This window comes from Bos indicus, chromosome 6, assembly GCF_029378745.1.
Source record: "Bos indicus isolate NIAB-ARS_2022 breed Sahiwal x Tharparkar chromosome 6, NIAB-ARS_B.indTharparkar_mat_pri_1.0, whole genome shotgun sequence".
Taxonomy (NCBI): domain Eukaryota; kingdom Metazoa; phylum Chordata; class Mammalia; order Artiodactyla; family Bovidae; genus Bos; species Bos indicus.
This window is the reverse complement of record NC_091765.1, coordinates 79,409,321-79,412,986: the sequence shown is the minus strand read 5'-3', so window position 1 is coordinate 79,412,986 and position 3,666 is coordinate 79,409,321. Positions and strand designations below refer to the sequence as shown.

General features: G+C 34.3%; 1 non-coding gene across 1 annotated transcript; it reads right to left on the bottom strand.

The window, feature by feature from the left end:
- Window positions 1-3,309: 3,309 nt before the first annotated feature.
- TRNAC-GCA (transfer RNA cysteine (anticodon GCA)) lies at window positions 3,310-3,382 on the bottom strand. The gene has a single exon. It is a non-coding gene; the product is annotated as a tRNA-Cys (tRNA).
- Between the last annotated feature and the right edge of the window lie 284 nt (window positions 3,383-3,666).

Sequence of the window (3,666 nt, the reverse complement as noted above, 5' to 3'; positions counted from 1 at the left end):
AAGCCATTTATTTATATCTTAATCTGATTTAAAAAAAAAGAAAAAGTAAACCTCACAGAAATATCTAGAATACTGTTTGAGCAAACATTTGAGCACCATGATCCAGCCAGGTTGACATAAAATTAACTATCAGCCATACTATATAATTTTAACATATCAGGTAAATGTATTATTAAAATTTATTTCAACCATCTCTTTGTACATATATTAATGTACCAGAAAATTAAAAATTACAGATTTGGCAGGCTTTACATTTCTATTGGACAATACTACTACAGACTATGGATACAGAATATTCATAGGGAAATATAAGAAATTATACAAGAAATTAACAAAAGTACTTGTCGGGGATGATTATGGACAACTTTTAAAAATTTTATTCCATATAATCTTCTGCCTATTAAATAGTCTATAATTAACAGATATTTTGCTAAAATGTAAAAATGCATTAACTATTCTAATTTAAATAATTACATTTTATAGTAAGTTTTGCAAATTGATAGGAAAATAATCCCTAGGATTACATTTTTTATTCAAAGGTTAGAAAAGATTCAGTTGAGCAAATACATTTTATTGAGAAACTTAGAAAAATTTCCCAGGCCTTTTGCACTAAATAATAATTATCGAAGTCTACATACTGATGATTCCTAAAAGTTTAACTATTTTTTGTGTGATAGTCACTCAGTCGTGTCTGACTATGCAACCCTATGGACTACAACCTGCCAGGCTCCTCTGTCCATGGGATTCTTTAGGCAAGAATACTGAAGTGGGCTGCCATATCCTTCTCCAGGGGATCTTCCCAACCTAGGGACTTAACCCAGGTCTCCTGTATTGGAGGCAGATTTTTTACCATCTGAGCCATGAGGGAAGACTACCATTAAGAGACATTTCTAAGTATAAAGACAGGTCAACTTAAAAAGTATCAGCAGATACATGTTTGACTTTATCTTATAATTTATAGACAATACATTAGAGTACGTAACAAATACATACATTTTTCCCAAAAGGAATACCTGAGACAGAAGTAGCAATAAAGTTATAAATGACAGCCCATCAAATGAAATAATTTAGATGAAGCTTGTTTTTTTTTTTTTTTTTGAAAGATGGGGGCTCGGGAAGCGGTCAGGAAGGAAATACAATGTGCTTTTAACTTTGTATGAAAAATAATGAACAGTTCCACTTTGCCAAACATTTATATTTTTGCAATATAAATCCTCTACTTCAAATTACTGTCTGATGTGTATTAAAACTTCACTTCAAAAAAAAAAACCTTCATTTCTGGCCTTTCTTTTGGAATCTATTATTTTGTTGCTACCTCCTGATATGATTAATTACTTTTATTTTGTGCCAAATTATTGGACATTTGATTCTAAGTTAATTAGCATGTTTAAAATTATAAGAAAAATATTTCACCTTATGAAGAAAAGAAAGACACACACTGAATTTTTGCCTATTTATTTTGAGATTTGCTTTTCCATTTAGGATTGTATACTTTTTAAAGTTTCTTTTCCTTTTCTTGCTTCTAGAGTAATAATGGTGGGGTTAAAATGCTGCTGCTGGTGTGGGTATTTGTATGCAAGACTTTACTTCACAGTAAAATGAATTTTAAATTCAAAACAAAGCCTACATTCTATAATGATTGAAATACAACAGTCTGAGAATAAATAAAAACTATGCTGATTAAATCCATTTGCAAGACTCAATTAAAAATAATACCTTTGAGAGAGAAATGTACATTGAATTAGATTTTACCTTTGTGAAAACAGACAGATGCAATTGTGAGTATTATATACTTGAAAGTTTTATTTGCTATAATAATTGCTCTCTAAAATGCACTGAAAATTAAGTGCAAAAAATCAAAGCTACAAGAAAGGGGAGATTCATTTAAATAACTGAGTATCAATGGGCTTACTATTGTGTTTCATGCTTAAGAACATTATTAGTCTATTTTACTATAGATTCTAACTTTGTAGAACTTGAGACATTCTTTTTTTTTAATTCATTTTAAATAATTTTGATAATATTTGTAACAGCCTGCCATTTTAAGTTTTATATATATATATATATATATATATATAAATTATACCAGTAATCATCTTTTCACTTCCATCTCTCAGTCATGTTCGACTTTGAGACCCCATGGACTGCAGCAAGCCAGGCTTCCCTGTCCATCACTAACTCCGGGAGTCTACTCAAACTCATGTACATCGCATTGATGATGCCGTACAATCATTGCATCCTCTGTGGAGGAAGATCCTCTACCCATCTTCAATCTTTCTCAGCATCAGGATCTTTTCCAATGAGTCAGTTCTTTGGGTAAGGTAGCCAAAGTATTGGAGTTTCAGCTTCAGCATCAGTTCTTCCAATGAATATTCAGGACTAATTTCCTTCAGGATTGACTGGTTGAATCTCCTTGCAGTCCAAGGAACTCTCAAGAGTCTTCTCCAACACCACAGTTCAAAAGCACCAATTCTTCAGTGCTCAGCTTTCTTTATAGTCCAACTCACATCAATACATGACTACTCGTAAAACCATAGCTTTGACCAAATGGACCTTTGTTGGTAAAGTAATTTCTCTGCTTTTTAATATGTTGTCTAGGTTAGTCATAGCTTTTCTTCCAGGAAGCAAGCATCTTTTAATTTCATGGCTTCAGTCACCATCTGCAGTGATTTTGAAGCCCCTAAAAGTAAAGTCTGAATGTTTCCACTATTTCCCAATCTATCTGCCATGAAATGATGGGACTAGATGCCATGATCTTACTTTTCTGAATGTTGAGTTGTAAGTCAACTTTTCCCTCTCCTTTTTCAGTTTCAAGAGGCTCTTTAGTTCTTCTTCACTTTACACCATAAGGGTGGCATCATTTGTATATCCAAGGTTATTGATATTTCTCCCGGCAATCTTGATTCCAGCTTCTGCTTCATCGAGTCTGGCATTTCGCATGATGTATTCTGCATATAAGTTAAATAAGCAGGGTGACAATATACAGCCTTGACATACTCCTTTCCCAATTTGGAACCAGTCTGTTGTTCCATGTCCAGTTCTAACTCTTGCTTCTTGACCTGCATAAAGATTTCTCAGGAGGCAGGCCATGGGTTCTGCCATTTCCATCTTTTGTAGAATTTTCCAGTTTGTTGTGATCCACACAGTCAAAGGCTTTGGTGTAGTCAATAAAGTAAAAGTGAAATGAAGTCACTCAGTTGTGTCTGGTTCTTTGCAACCTCATGGACTATAGACTACCAGGCTCCTCTGTCCATGGAATTTTCCAGGCAAGAGTACTGGAGTGGGTTGTCATTTCCTTCTCCAGGGGATCTTCCTGACCCAGGGATTGAACCTGGGTCTCCTGCATTGCAGGCAGACACTTTACCATCTGAGCCACCAGGGAAGCCCCAATAAATCAAAAGCACATGTTTTTCTGGAACTCTCTCACTTTTCTATGATCCAACAGATGTTGGCAATTTGATCTCTGGTTCCTCTGCTTTTCTAAATCCAGCTTGAATACCTGGAGGTTCACAGTTGACGTAATGTTGAACTCTGTCTTGGAGAATTTTCAGCATTACTTTGCTAGCATGTGAGATGAGTGCAATTGTGCAGTAGTTTGAATATTCTTTAGAATTGCCTTTCTTTGGGATTGGAATGAAAACTGATCTTTTTCATTAAGCGAATATA